The sequence below is a fragment of the Cetorhinus maximus genome, chromosome 21 (genome assembly GCF_964194155.1).
Source record: "Cetorhinus maximus chromosome 21, sCetMax3.hap1.1, whole genome shotgun sequence".
In the NCBI taxonomy this organism is placed as follows: Eukaryota; Metazoa; Chordata; class Chondrichthyes; order Lamniformes; family Cetorhinidae; genus Cetorhinus; species Cetorhinus maximus.
Genome location: NC_135899.1, coordinates 16,550,623 through 16,567,576, shown reverse-complemented (window position 1 = coordinate 16,567,576; position 16,954 = coordinate 16,550,623).

Below are 16,954 nucleotides of genomic sequence, written 5' to 3'. Positions count from 1 at the left end.
GTAGTATGACAGGTACCCTGCATTTATTATTCAGTGATACATCTTACTTTTCTGGCCATTTTATTCAATTTAGGCTTGGACTATTGTAATGTAAGTAGGCCCAGTTCCAAATGTGGTATCCCGAAAATCAAAATTATCTGAAATCCGAAATGCGATTGGCCCCGAGGATTTCGGATAACAGGTACTCAACCTGTAGAATATTGCAGAATGAAATTCTAGCTATGCTAGAGATGAATGATTCAAAATACCACACAGTTGAAAATAAAATGCCTACTGCCCACCGGCAGCAAAATGTTTCACTTAAAAAGCAGTTTTACTGCCATATATGTCTCAGCGATTAGCTGATGGAATCAAACAGCCTGTTCCTTTGGTTGCTCATAATAGGCAGAGTACACAACCAGCCCACACTTGCAAAACTGTCCGATGTGATCCTGTGATTGGGCAGCACTTACTGAACAACCTTGAGTGTGCTAATGACTACACTGACGACCAATTTACGATAACAATCTCAAATATGATGTCAAACTTGAACTGTTTTCTTTTGCAAATTTTTATCAATAAAGTATATTTTTTGGGAAGAAGTTGGTTGGTTCCTGGATCTATTCCAGCTGTTGTGTGAGTGACTTTAACATACACCGTATGTTAATCCCAGATGTACGAGCTAGAGGTTCTGTCAAAGACTGCAGCAGGTTTGAGACATGAGGTTTAGTGATATTTGTAATGTTGGGTAGCCAAATGAAGAATCAATGCTTCAGCTAAGGAATGGTTCGATTGCACAGAAGTGTGGGACTCACATCACTTAGAATAACAGTCCCAGCTTCTCTAATCTATCCACCTCAAGTTCCTCAGCCCTGGAATCATGGTCGTGAATCTTTTTTGCACCTTCTCTAAAGCATTCGTCATAGCTGGGCATCCTTCTAAACATGTAAGATGATAGCCATGCAGCACATCCATTGGAGGTGGCTGTAGTGCAATTGGAAATGTACTATATGACCAGACACTCCTATATTGAATGTCAGGAATCCAGCAACTTATCAGGAAAAAAAGGGAAGCTGCAGACACAACATCCTGGAAGACTCCTGCCCTGGCCACTCTGAGTCAACCTGCATGCTCCAGATGGCCTGCAACTGATCATGGACAAGATAAAATCAATAGCACACCCTCATCCTTCTCATTTGACTGCAGGCTCCAGAAGGAATTGCATTACTCCAGTATGACATGATCACCATGTGCAAGTGCGCGCACGTATACACTCAAACAATGTAGCAAAATGCTGGGAATCTGAAAAAAAAACTGAAAGCCCTTGGAAACACTTAGTCAGCACCTGTGGAAAGGGAAGCAAAACTGAATGGTTCAGATCAATGTAACTTGAGGAGGACGAGGAAGTAAAATATATTTGAATGTGTAAGTGGAGACTATAATTGCTATTACCTTATTGTGATTTAGAGCAGAGAGAAGATTAAAGAGTGAGTCCGAGCCAGAAAACAGCTAGAAGGGAGGGCTGTGTGTGTGTTTGTGTTGGATACATTGCAACAGAAAAGAGTGGGCCTGGTTTCTAAACCAAACATTGCTCTATCTTCATTAATGTCCCTTCTTTTCATTTATAATTCTGACTCTTTCCACACTCCGTTCACAGCCATTTCTCAGAATAATATTTGGGCATTGCTGTTGATATAAGCCTTGGCCAGACCCTGGGATGTGGGGGGAGATCCGGTTAGGGACTAATAACGTTTTGTAGATAAAGGTTGAGATTCAAGACACTTTCTTTTGGAATAAAGCCACGAGATTCCTTGGATTTTGAGCAAACAAAAACAAATATTACTACACAAGTTCAGAAAGATAAAACATTTTCAAATCTGTCTTACACTCTAACATTCAGGGTAAGTATGAGATACATGTGAATTAACAGATGAACTGTGGTCGAACAGACCACACTACAGAGTAAATGGCAGAGGCAACCAAGACACAGCCCATGGATTTCTCAAGAACCCACCCAGACATCAGTAAACATCAGTCAAACAATCTCATTAAAACTCTGCCCCATGAGGGATTCCCAGCTCCACCTTTGAAGAACTCTCCTTGGAATTCTCTCCAAAAGTCACTCCCACTTGGGCACTTTAACAATAGCCCACCTTACAGGGTTTCAATCTCGCCTTCTGAGATTCATTCTCCATGGATTCCCCAGTACAGTCCAACACTAGCTCACAAGCATACTTTCAGATCAATGGCCATGCCAAGAAGAGTACCACTGCCTACAGCCCACTTAAGGTCTGCTCCCCACAGCGTTCTTTAAATTGACTGAGACCTGTCCCTGTGTCTGTGACACTTGCAAGCTGACTTCTTGAAACTGACTGCATCAAGAAGAGCTGTGTACTGACCCTTGAACTTAGCTGGGGACCTATCAAAACACTCCCAATAGGGTCCCACCCTTGTTACTCAGCAGGAATCATTGTAACAGGCATTGGAACACCCTGTACCTTTTAAATATTACAATATACACAGACTGCAAATTTAGCCCCCAGGGAGACAAAAGATCAATGCATTTCATGACACTGTGCAGCATGTTGTCCAGAGGTGGTGCGACTTCCATGCTGCTTGCTTGCACCATACCATCTATTCTTGTTTCCCTTTTTCCATGTACAGCTATGTTTTTACATACCTGTGAAATGGGTTGGTTAGTTTTATTACAGTCTTTTATGGTATTTGAAATGTTGTACAAATATGATTGTGTTAGACATTGGAAAGGCTGGTATTGGTGTTTTCCTTCTTGCAATGGTCACTTATTTAACACATGGTGGAATATCGATAATAACTTCATGGTGAACTGTTTTGTGGAACGTTGTAAGCCTGCTCAATTAACTCGAGTAACTGCACCTCATCGTTCAACTTGTACGTTACAGCCTTCTGGGATCAACATTGAGTTCAACAATCTTAGATTCAGCATCTGCAATATTTGGCTTTGATATTATTGGGTTCAACAATCTTAGATCATAACCTCTGCCTCCATCTTGTTCTAGTTTTTGCTTTGCTGGATTAGTCTTGTCTCTTTATACCTTCTTTGCATTCAGGTGGTTGTTACATAGTCTCGTCTGGACAGTTTTGCTCCTCCTAACTAGACCCATTTACCACTCTCTTTGGCTGTTGCATCATGAAATCTTGTAGTATTTAATCTCCCCTGTCCTGCATAGACCTTCCCTTTTGTTCTTCCTGCCCTTTCCACTGACTTAATAGCTCCTCCATTTCTATCTTTCAACAGTTCTGATGAAATCCCACCTCGATCTGAAACGTTAACTCGACCTATTTTGTTGTGTGTGTGTGTGTGTTACGGTTTCTGTTGACGTTTCCCTGTCCTTACACACTGCGCCATTATCAGACATCAAGTCTTTGCTTAACTTGAGAAACGTCATTTTTTGCCCCATTCGCCAATGTTTTTTGCAAATCCGATTTTCCAGCCCTTCCGCAATATAACCGCGGCTCTGCCGCTTCATGATTGAAATGTTCACCAGAACATTATTTTTTGTGCAGGAGTTGGAGATATTGTTGAAATAAAATTGCGCTTTGTCTGGGCTGAAGCTCCGACTTTCGTTTCTACTCTTGTTCGGTTTGCTGCCTTTTTGCTCCAGAGTCTGGGCGGTGGCCCAGAGTTTATTATATCCCCAAAGGGGCAACAGAGCAAATCGTGTTCAAACTGGAGGAGATTCCTGCAGCTTTTAGATCTGATCGTGTGCCATTTTAAAATGTTACTGTATTTACCTTGGGATTGGTTTTTCCCCCTCCCTCATTGGTCAGCATTTTTAAACTCTCTGCCCCCCCCCCCTCCCACTCTCTCATTGTTCAGTAGTTTTTTTTTGTGTCTCTAGCTGAGTGTCAACATCTGTTTGTGGAGGAGCTTCCACCAAGTGGGGAAATCAAGGGTGGGGTAGAGAGGAATCCAAAGGCCAGGAGAGCAATGTGCAATTTGACAGCCTGGGCCACTCTGTCACTCCCAACACCTCATCCCCTTCCCACAGCACCTTCACATGAAATCGCAGGAGGTGTAACATCTGCCCCTTCACCACCACTCTCCGCAATCACCTCTTCCAGGTGAAGCAGCATTTCTCTTGCATTTGATTCACTTTAGTCTATTGCATTCGCTGCTTACATTGGGGAGACCAAAAACAGAATGGATGACTGGTGTGCGGAACACCTTTTCTCAGTCCACAAGCATAAACCCCAACCTTTCTGTCGCTTGCCGTATCAATTTGCCATCTTGCTGTCATCCTCTGTCCTCGGCCTGCACAATGTTCCAGTGAAGGTCAAGCAAACTGGAGGAAAAGCACCTCACCTTCCGATTTAGGCACTTCACAGCCTTCTGGACTGAACATTGAGTTCAACAACTTCAGACCACGAACTCTGTACTCCATTTGGATTTTTTTTTTCGACGCCACCCACCCAGCCCCAAATGCCAGTCTGTATCTTTTTGTTAAGTTTTGCTTTCAAGAAGTGCTGACCGTTGTTCTGCTACTAATGCATCATCTTGCTTCAGACAGGGCTGATCATTCTGCTGCTACCATCATCGGCTTTGGTCTCTAATACTATCATTACTACTCTCTTTGTCATTTAATCTCTCCTCATCTCCTACTTTGCTCCACCTGCTGCACACCATCTTCCCCCACATCTTTTCAACAGCATAAAATCCATCACATTTTTACCTCTCCAGCTCTGAAGAAGTGTCATGGACTCAAAATGTTAACTCTGTTTCCCTCTCGTTGTTGCCAGACCTGCTGTGTATTTCCAACATTTTCTGTTTTGATTTCAGATTTCTAGCATGTGAAGTTTTTTGTTTTTATATTAGTCTGGTGAACCTCTGTTGCCTCCATCTATGGCAAGTATATCCTTCCTTCGATAAGGAGACCAAAACTGTGCACAATATTCCATATGCAGTCTTGCCAAGGCTCTCTAAATTGCAGCAAGTTATCCTTCCTACATGTAGATTACATGATTATTGCAGTCCTTTTCTTACACACGCCATTTATTTTTTTACCATTTACTCTGTCCTATAGTGTAATGACTGTTAGTGGGCCTATAAACTATGCCCACAAGTGACCTCTTAGTTCTCCTATTTCTTATCTCTACACAAATTGATTTTGCATCATCTTTATTGAGCTAAGGTCGTGTCTCTCTTTATTGTAGGAATGTCATCCTTCTTTAACAGAGCTACCTCACCACCTGTCCCCAGCTTCCTGTCTTTCTGAAGGGTCAAAACCCCTTTCACAATCAGGTCCAGGCCTTGGGCACCCTGCAACCAACTACTGGCAATCAGGTCATACAGATTTACTTCTGTTTGTGCTCACAATTCCTCAATTTTGTTCTGAATCTTGCGCACATTCAGATGCAGAGCCTTTAATTTGTCTTTTCTACCATTTTTGTAATCTCTGGTCTTATCTGCTGGTACACCCTTGTCCCTTCCTGCCACACTGGTTACCATTACTCAAATTGCTACCCTGCTCTATTACCCTGTCGTTTCCCTTTAATTTACCACATGTCCTCTCACATGACCCCTCCCCCCGCCCACTATACAGTGTAGAGCCCTCTCTACTGCCTTAATTATACAACTTGTCAGAACACTGGGCTTAGCATGGTTCAGTTGAAAACAGTTGGATACTTATCGTTAGATTTCCACTTACAAATCCTCGGATTTGAAGAAGCTGAAACCATGTGCACATTTCATTTCTGAATAGATTAATTTCAGTTTTTCTGAACCTGTTGACATGTTGTCCCTCAGCCTCCTTTAGCTTCACTCCATGATTGGGTGTAGTAAGAGGGAACCAAAGGAAGTTCATGGGGGTGAAAGACACGAGATATGAAGTATAAATGCTGCCTCAATCTCATATCTTTCCATTAATAAGTATTCCTTGACGTGTTTGAGAGTGATAGAATTATTAGCAAGCTGTCTAACAGGAAACATTGTAGGAGTTAAAGGTAGTTACTCTGGCAAAAGATGAGATTGGTGTTGTTACCATTACATTTTGGGTTGGGAATTAAAATTAATGCATTCCGCAAATTTTGAAATTGTAAGGGATGCAAGGGATGCAGTTAATACAGTGCAGCACCTCAACAAAACACAGGAAGACATTAATGAACTTGCAAAATGCGCATGTAAGTGCCAGATAATAGATGAGTGTGAAGCGTACATTTTAGTGGGATGAATAAGAAGGCCACATGCTCGTTGGAAGGTCAGTGTCTAAGTGGGGTTCCATAACAGGAGATCTGGAAGAGATAAATCACAGAATTGTTACAGCACAAAAGGAGGCCATTTGGCTTATTGTGTCTGCACCAGCTCTGTGAATGAGCGTTTCACCTAGTGCCATTCTCCTACCTTCTCCCTGTAACCATGCACATTTGTTTTTTTTTCAAATAATCAATAATCCCTCTTGAATACCTTGATTGAAGCTGCCTCCACCACACTCTCAGGCAGTGCATTCCAGACCCTAACCACTCGCTGTGTGATTTTTTTTTCTCATATAGCTTTTCTTCTTTTCCCAGTTACTTTAAATCTGTGACCCCTCATTCTCGATCTTTCCACCACTGGGAATAGTTTCTCCCTATCTGCTCTGTCCAGGCCCCTCTTGATTTAGAATACTTAAATGAGATCTCCCCTCAGCCACCTTTTCTCCAAAAGAGAAAAGAGTCCCAACAACTCCAATCTACCTTCATAACTAAAGTTTCTCATCCTTGAAATAATTCTCGTAAACCTCTTCTGCACTCTCTCCAATGCCGTCACATCCTTTGTACAATGCGGTGCCCATGAGCTGTATGCTGTACTCCAGCTGAGGTCTAACTAGTGTCTTATACAAGATAACCTCCTTGCTCTTGTAGTCTGTGCCCCTATCAAGAAAGCACAGGATACTGTATGCTTTATTAACTGCTCTCTCAGCTTGTCCTGCCACTTTTAATGATGTGTGTACATGTACACCCGGGTACCTGTGCTCCTGCATCCCCTTTAGAGTCACTGACTACAAGTCCTGCAATTAATGATCATAGGGTTAATGAGAGCATAAGAAAAAACAAACCCCACACTGGGACTTATTTCTAGAAGGATAGAATTGAACAACAGAAATTCTGGTAAACTTGCAGAATCTTGGTTAGTCCACGCTTGAGCATTTCTGATCTCCACAATATTAAAAAGACTATCAAGACTCTGAGGAAGGCGTGAAAAACATTTACAAGGACAAATGAAAAGGACATTAAGTATGGTGGAGGTATGCACTCAGTGTTAAACTATATTATTACATTTATTCAATTATTCATTATAACATTTTATTCAATAGAATTTTGAAATCAGGTGTTCTTCAATATTCCAGAGACATTTCAAATTTTTTGTATTTGTGTTGACAACAATCTGGATCCTTATGGACTTCAAAGCAAAGACTGATAGGACAGAATTCAAGGATCCTTCAAAAATTCACAGATGGTAAACTGCGTATACTGATCTCAATCATAAACTGATCAATGTTTCTTCGCCATGGCTTATCTGTGTACAAATGTTTGTCCAAATCCATCTATTTTAAGTGCTGCAGCTAGCAAGACAGGAACTGCATGAAAATAACAATCCTTATCATCGGGAATATCAATTTTGTTACAGTTGTGGCTCCTTGCTAAAGGCCACAAACCGTGATAATCGTTTGACACAGTTCATGAAGATTGTAAATAACTGCAATGGTATTTGGTGGTCCATCTGTGCGTTGTACATCATCTGGTTGAATTGTAGCTATAATTTCAGATGGTCAATGAGTTATTGCTTTCTATAGGTCAGCATTTTCCCATTGGCTCTCCCAATCATTACAGGTTATTTCATCCTTGTACAATGTGTTGTTTTGTTTGAGCCATCTGAGAGCCTCCATGACTTTGGTCTCCTGTACTGGTGCATACACTGTCCTTTTTAAAAACAAGCTTTCATTTCAATTTGAGTGGTACAACATTAGCATTTTGTGGCAGTTTCAGTAAACGGATTTCATTCACTGTTGTGGTACTTTGACAGTACTACAGTAAATTGCCTTCTGACCTTTTTGTAAAGAGTATCATAAAAGGGGATGCATTGGCTAATCAATCTGATTTGAGGGGGTCTGAGATTTTCTAACTCGGGCGGCACCACGTTCAGTGACGATTCATTTGCCCATATGTAGTTGTGTAGGTATCTACCGTGTCTTAAGAGCAGTGTGACATGCGTTACAGATCATTGATGTTCCATGTGTTTGCAGGTTCACAGTTTGAGGTTAATTTCAATGGACACTTTGTATGTCTACTTATGCTCCTCCATCTCATTGTTCAACAAATGCTGTCCAATTGCAGAATCACATCTAATGTTAGTCATTATGTTCTGAGTTATTGTTACCAAAACTACAGATTGTGTAAGAAAAAACAATGTTTGACTTTCTATTTTTTTTCAAAAAGACAGTACAAAGTATAGGAGAATGTTTCAGTCATTGATGAGTGAGTTAAATACTGAAGCAATCCATGTCCAGATGCAGCAAGACCTGGACAATATGCATGCTTGGGTTGACAAGTGGCAAACAATAAATTGCACCACACAAGTGCTAGGCCATGACCATCTTCAACAAGAGAGAATCTAACCATCGCCCCTTGACATTCAATGGCATTACCATCGGTGAATGCCCATACTATCAACATCCTGGCGGTTACCATTGACCAGAAACTGAACTGGGCTAGCCATATAAATACCGTGGCTATAAGAGCAGGTCAGAGGCTAGGAATTATGCAGCGAGTAACTCAACTCCTGACTCCCCCAACTCACTAAGACTGCTCAGACAGCACCTTCCAAACCAACAACCACTACCATTTAGAATGACAAGGGCAGCAAGCACATGGGAACATCACCACCTACAAGTTCCCCTCCAAGCCACCCACCATCCTGACTTGGAAATATATCGCTGTTCCTTCACTGCCACTGGTTCAAAATCCTGGAATTCCCTTCGTAACAGCACTGTGGATGTACTTGCACCACAGGGACTGCAGTGGTTCAAGATGGAAGCTCACAAGTGCCTTCTCGAGGGCAATTCGGGATTGGCAATAAATGCTGGCCCAGCCAGTGACACCCACATCCCAAGAATGAATAAAAGAATTTGCCTGGGTTTGTATATACACTGTATAACTCCTGCCAACGCAAGGTGGGTTCCAATCGCGTTTCACTGCATCCATACTCGTCTAGGTGCAGAAATCCACCCTCATAAATAGTGATAGCTTAATTTCCGTGTATCCCCAATATGGCAACACATTTCTTGGGTTTGTGAGGTCCAGGGCTTTACCTCGAAACCTACTTGGTTTTGACTTCAACCTTTTGTGGTTTATCAGGCTCTGATTTTTAGCAAAGTTTGTGGAGATTAGTGTTCGCTATTAAAGCAAAGGTGCAATTGTAAGGAGCATTTTAGATTTGTGAAAGAAATTATGATTCAAGGTTGGGTGAGTTGTTTAATGTGGGCGCTGCTAAAGGTGTGAGCATTAATGAGCGCGCATGCGCTCTACTGTGCAGTGCTCCCTATAAAGACTGGCGGCGCCACACAAGCTGTGAGAGGAGCCGGGGCTTGGTGGCGGTGCAGAGACCGGGAGAGGAGCAGGGGCTTGGTGGCCGTGCAGAGACCGGGAGAGGAGCCGGGGCTTGGTGGCCGTGCAGAGACCGGAGAGGAGCAGGGGCTTGGTGGCGGTGCAGAGACCGGGAGAGGAGCCGGGGCTTGGTGGCGGTGCAGAGACCGGGAGAGGAGCAGGGGCTTGGTGGCGGTGCAGAGACCGGGAGAGGAGCAGGGGCTTGGTGGCCGAGCAGAGACCGGGAGAGACTCCCGGATGGGAGACCTCAGCCTCTCCATTCGGTTAATGGACGCAGGAGGTTAGGATGTAAAATGTCGATGGGAAGCCGAGGATCCGGGTGGGAGGCCCCGCCAAACGGGAGTTGGAAACGTGGAAATGTTGTTTTGAGACCGCAAGTTGAGCCTTGGCGACAATTCCGGGCCCCGCCCCCGAATTCCGGGCCCCGCCCCTTGCCCAATCAGAGGTTTTAATGGAGAGAGACACAGTTAACGCTTCGAGTCAGAAATGATGAGGAGTCGTTCGGAGTCCAAGTGTTAACTGTGTCTCTCTCTCCGCAGATGCTGTCGGGCCTGCTGAGTTTTTACAGCTATTGTTGTTTTTGTTCTAGATTTCCAGCATCCGCAGTATTTTGCTTTTATCTTAGAGGTTTTAATGGACGTGCTTGAGGTTTCAATCAGATCAGCCATGATCTTCATCTGAAGGGTGACCCATTAGAGCTTTTTAAAATTGACAAGTTTTAATGGATACAGAGATAACATTTCCTATAGTGAGGAAGGGCTGATTCAGTGAGCCATTGCCAGCTCTGGCCAGACCACACAAGGCTGTATTGAGTCCTGCTCTCCATTGTTAAAATAACTATTGAATCATAGCCAGAGAATCACTATTCAAAGACCATCCAAGAATGCAAAAGGAGCAGCAAAGACATCTTGGACTAAATAGCCATTCGTGTTGTCAATGTAAGAGGGGAAACGTTTTATGCTGGATACATCCTAACATATGACTTGCATCTCACTAACTGAATTCATTTCCATCTTATTCAATTTTGAAAATCTGCTTCTTTCCACATTGTGTTCACAACTGGCTCTCAATCTCAGAATAACTTCTGCACGTTGCTGTACAGCATCATTGTCTGTATATGGTACGGCAACCATTATGCAGGCTATCTTTTTGTTTGCCTTTTCCATGTTTCTTTCGCCAAGTCACTTCACAGGCATATAGTTTTTTCTGAGGAATAATTCCAGTCTTTTGTGCTATTTGGTATGAAGTGGTTTGGATGTGATTGTGTGTAACATTGGAGAGGCTGGTGTTGGTGTTTTTACTCTTGCAGTGGGTTACTTGTTTTAACACATGATGGGGTATCAACAGTAACTTCATGATGAACTGCTTTGTAGAACAGTGTAAGCCTACTCGGCTGTCTTCATTGTCATCTAGGCCTCTCCAGAGATTTAATCATAGACATAACACTGCATATCCCAGCACAGTCATTGAAGATGAGCAGTTCTGTCAAACTATTTCCAGTTTGTTTCCAAGGTAGACTTGGTAGGGGCCCCAGACTGTTGCTGCATCTCCAATTTGAGATGGGACCAAAGCCTTGTAAGCAGAAATCTTGACACTTATGCTGTATTTAGTTAGATTTCTCCTCACAAATGCTAGGATTTTCCTGTATGGTTTTATGAGGCAACTTGAGGAATAACAGTAAGATAAAAGCCAAAAACTGCAGGTGCTGGAAATCCAAAACAAAACCAAAAACAAAAATACCAGGAAAAACTCAGCATGTCTGACAGCATCTGCGGAGAGGAATACAGTTAGACAAGGGCAGCAAACACATGGGAACATCACCACCTGCAAGTTCCCCTCCAAGCCACCCACTATCCTGACTTGGAAATATATTGCCGTTCCTTCACTGTCACTGGGTCAAAATGGACTCTAAACGTTAACCGTATTCCTCTCCGCAGAAGCTGTCAGACCTGCTGAGTTTTTCCAGGTGTTTTTGCTGAGGAATAGCTCCCCATCATTCAACTTGGCGCTCTCCAGCCTTCTGAACTCAACATTGACATCAACAACTTTTGATCATAACCTCAGCCCCCACTTTGTTCTGTTTTCTGTTTTGCTGGGTTGATCGTGTCTTTTCCTTTATCGCTTCATTGGTTGCTATATAGCAGGCTACTCCAACCCCTAGCTCACTATCCAGCCTGCCATGCATCTCTATCTGGCTCATGGAGCCAGTTTTCAAAATACCATAAGTGAAGTGAAAGATTCAACAAGGAGCTGATCCTCCATTCACAGGCCATTTCTGTCAGCAGCAACAGTAACAGTTCACACTTGTGACTGATGAAATTTAATGCATATGTCCGCCCATTTTACTATCCTGTCTGTGTCCTCATGAAGTTCCTCTTCTGAAGGTTCTCTTTACGTGTAACCCCCCTGTTCAAATTTTCCTGATACTTTGATCTGATTTGGTTGATTTTTCCCAGATTACACCGGTATTGCTAACGGAAATGAGTGGAAACTCTACACCCAGAAATCCAGGTCCTGAACTCCCAATCAATAACTGAATATTTACTGATATAACATATGCTGTCATTTACTGTAGTTTTTCTTGGCATTTCACTGTTTCATTGCCAGAGTTTAACTTATAATTTTTTGTCTATCAGTTGGACAAGAAGAAGTATTTGGTGTCGATGGTTCATCACCTTTACTGGATCCTAAAATTGGAGCTGATCTGAGCAGAAGTGATGTTGTATGGGAGTTCACTCGTAGTAAAGAAGGCCTCTTACTATCTTGGATTATGTTGCTAATTACACTAAACTGGCGCCAAATGAACAGTTCAAATTACATTTACGTTTTAATGTGTCCACTGGCTCTCTGAGAATAATTAATGCAATATCTAGAGACCAAGGACCAAGGAGTTTATAAAATCACTGTAGATGGAAAACTGAGAGGGAGTCGAGTTTTGAAACTCATTGGCAAGTAATTCCATTACTTTGAAAGTGATGCAGCTTGTGAATTATTGACTACCAAACTTAAAAAACATGACATAGGATTTGTGGTTGTTGTATTTGTTGAAGACAAAACTAGATTCCTTATCTTTAAAGGAAGACAAAAATGAAATGTGAAAAAATTGATTGTAGCCCTTCAGACCCTGTCCGTGCTGCGATATGTCTCTTATCCCGTGGAGTAGGGGGAATAGATGAAGAAAGGATTGAGGGTAAGGTGGGAAGGGGAGAGAGGATGGAAGATGAAGGGGAGAGTAGCATGGAGGTGATAAGATTGGTGTGAGGATGGTGCAGGGAGAGCCTGGAAGGAACAGGAGCTTGGTATAGAGTAAAATCTTCAGTTCAATCCACAACTGCCAAATTGCCCCCGAAGCATTTGTATTTGACATGATCATTTTTTTGTTCTGCTTCCATTGCCTTGTCTTAAGCATTAACTTTTTTTCTCTTGGTTGCTCAGTGCTGACAGGCAGCTGGAAACCAGGGAGGCAACTGAGGAGGATGAGGTGCAACTGGTACTTATACATTTTTTTTATTTTTGGAAGTCCGCAGCCTCTGACAACTGAGTAAACTCAATTCTTGAATCCTTCCCCAGATCTTTAACATCAAAACGTGGACTTTTGAGAACTTTTGTCCACACAGCTCTCATCGGTATTCTGCCTGTTGTAACTTCCCTGCTCTCATCTGATCCCATTCACCTCTTTTATGGGCAACACTTCAGGTGCTACCAAACATTTTGAAATTCCTTACATTTTGAAACTTCTAACATAATCACTGGTGAGGCCCAGAGTGATCTCCGCAATAATATGAGCAGAGACGCATTTAAAAGACTGAGGCATCAAAGCCCTATGACCCCAGCCTAAAAGCTCACATTGATTCCTGTAGAACAGAACCCGAGATGGAGCATAGATATGAAAGCTTAAATGACCATTTTAATTATACACCCAACCAATTCTAAGGTCTGCATCTAATTGCTTCAATTGCAGTACCTAACTCGATCAGATCTCAAGAACAAATGAATAAAGGAACGCAGCCATACTGCACATATCCACCTTTGTTACTACATCATTGAACTGAGTTATTCAACTCAGTTTACCTTTAACCAATCTGTGCTTACTTTGAATTATTTTTCAAGTGCCAACCAATTTTTGTCCTGGATTATTGTTTCTAAAAGCTTTCCCACCACTGCCATTAGGCTGCCTGACCTGTAGTTGCTGGGTTTATCCCTCCTTTTTAAAGAAGTAATTGAATGGTTCACTCTACACGCAATGGGGAAGTGCCTCAGCACACGAGGCACAGCAAACATACCGGATGAAGTGCAGAAGACCCACTCAGAGCTTGTTGCTCCCAGAGCCAAGCTGCTCCAGTGTAGTGATGACTGTCATTTACACAGAAAAAAAAGATAATCCTAATGTGGCCATGTACAGTCCACCTGTCGACCAAAGCAGAAAATGCTGGACAAGCTCAGCAAGTTGAGCCATATCTGTGAAGAAAGAAGCAGAGAAAACATTTCAGGCTGATGACCTTTTGGAATGTGGAAAATGTTAACTGTTTCTCTCTCCTTAAATGCTGCCTGATTAATTGAGGGTTTTGAGCATTTTGTATCCAGCATGTGCAGGATTTTGTGTTTTAAAGAAGTGGAGTGATAGTGGGAATCGGCAGCAGTGCCATCGCGCAGCACCTAGACGATGCTGACAGTTTTTGTGATAGGGTTATGGCATTGGAAGTTCAGTTCCGGATTGATGTAGTGAGGCACGTGTGAAGGGCAGAGCTCTTTTTAGTTAACTACACTAACTTAATGTGAAGCGGTGGTGTCCTTATGCTCAGTCCTATTTAGCTGTTCATTCATTGTCTCCGGCAGAACCACTGTCTGAACCTCCGATCAATGATTTCCATGTGAATACCACCATTGAACTGACTTGTCAAGTTCCTTCAGGGAAAGTGAGTTCCATTCAGTGGTGGAAGGATGGTGAAATGTTAGTGAATGGCCAACATTATCAGTTGGTGCAAAACAACAGCACATTGATTATTTCTGAAGCCAACAAATCAGCCTGTGGAAACTACATTTGCAGCGTGGAGAACCCTATTAGCCGGAGTTCACACTCTCTTTCTGTGAATGGTGAGTCAAGCCAGTCAGTCAATTCCATTTAATAGTTGAAATCAATATTCCACTGATGTGCATTGAACTCCACCTTGCTAAAGTGGTTAATATAAGAATGTGTAGCTTTCCATGACAAGGGAAATGAGTAGGATGGGAAATCACAGATTGGTAGTGTAAAATGTCCTGTTGCGCACACCCAGCACCAGAATAAAAAATCTCGCACTTTTCTTCAGAGTAAAAAGGCTCCCAATGCAGGAAATGGATTATTGCTGCAGTCATGCACACCCTTCTGACTAAAGGAGCCCTGATAGATTGTTGGGCAGAATGGAAAGGACTTGGAACCATAGAAAAGTTATGGTGCCGAAAGAGGCAATTCAGCCTATTGCGTCTTCGCCAGTCAAAAAAGTGAAATTAGAAAACTAGCCGCTCATTTTAAGCCCACTTTCCAGTACCTGGTCTGTGGCCTTGCAGGTTACAGCATTTCAAATGCAGATCTAGGTACCTTTCAAATGAGTTGAGCATTTCAGCCTCAACCACCAACATAGGCAGTGAATTCCAAATGCCCACCACCCTCTGGGTGGAGTTTTTTCTCATGCTCTTTCTAATCCTTGTACCAATCACCTAAAGTCTATGCTCCTGGTAAATCACCCCCCAGCTAGGGGAAAGAAGTCTTTCCAGTCTACCCTATCTAGGCCCTTCATAATGTTATATGCCTCAATTTGGTCACCCCTTAGCCTCCTGTTCAAAGGAAAACAACTCTAAACTATCCAATCACTCATAGCTGCAATTTTGAAGCCCTGGCAATGTTTTTGTAAGTCTCCCTCTCTGCACTCTTTCCAGAGCAATTATGTCCTTCCTGTAATATTGTGACCAGAGCCGTGTACACAATTCTAGCTGTGGCCTAACTAGCATTTTGCACGGTACCATCGTTACATCCCTGCTTTTGTATTCAATACCTCGTCCAGTAAAGGAAAGCATTCTATATGCTTTCTTGACCACCATGCCCAACTGTCCTGCCACCTTCAAGGACCTGTGGACATGCACTGCAAGGTCTCTCGCTCCCTCAACTCTCCTCAATAACTTCCTGTTTAATGAGTATTCCCTTGCTTTGTTTTCCCTCCCCAAGGGCATCACATCGCACTTTTCCTAACTATTACATTTGCCATTTCTCTTCCCACTCAACCAAACCATTGATTCATTCTGGAGTTGACATCTATGCTCTTCACTATCAACTACATGGCCGATTTTTGTGTCCTCTGCAAACTTCCCAATCATGCCTCCCACATTAAAGTCCAAATCATTAATATATATGACAAACAACAAAGGCCCCAATACTGGCCCCTGTGGAACACCACTGGAAATCATTTTCCATTTGCAAAAACATCCATTGACCATTACCCTTTGTTTCCTGTCAGAGTCAAATTTGAATCCAACCTGCCACCTTCCCCTGTCTCCCCTGAGATCTTACTTTCCTGGCTGGTCTGCTCAGTAGGTCCTTGTCAAATGCCTTACTGAAATGGACAACATCCACTGCGATACCGTCATCAATTCTCCTGACTATCTTTGATCAATCTGTGCCTCTCTAAGTGACAGTTTATCCTGGTGCTCTCTCTCTCTCTCTCCGAATTGTTTCCAATAACTTGCCCAACAATGAAGTCAGGCTGACTGGCCCCCCAATTTTCTGGCTTACCCCTCGCGCCCTTTTTAAATAATGGTACAACGTTCTCAGGCCTCCAATTCTCTGGGACCTCGCCTGTATCTAGTGAGGATTGGAAAATTATCCTCGGAGCATCCGCTATTCCCTCCCTGTGGCTTCAACAGCCTGGTATACAATCCATCCGGCCCTGGTGATTTATCCACCTTCAAGGATGCCAGCCCCTCTCGTACTTCCTCTCTCACTGTGCTTATTGTATCTAATGTTTTGCGCTCCTCCTCTTTAACTAGAATGTCTGCATCACCCCTCTCCTTAGTGAAGACGGAGACAAAGAACTCCTTGAGAACACTAGCCACATATGCTGCATCCACCCACAAGTTACCATGTAAATCTGATAGGCCCTACCTTTTCCTTAGTTATTCTGTTACTCTTAATATACTTGTGAAACATCTTAGGATTTTCTTTGATTTTACCTGCCAATATATTTTTTGTATCCCCTCTTTTTGCTTTCCTAATTTCCATTTTAACTTCACCCCTGTAATTTCTATACTCCTTTAGGCTTTCTACTGTATGAAGTCTTTTGTGTCTGTCATAAGCTTTGTTTCTGCTTTATCTTGGCCTGTA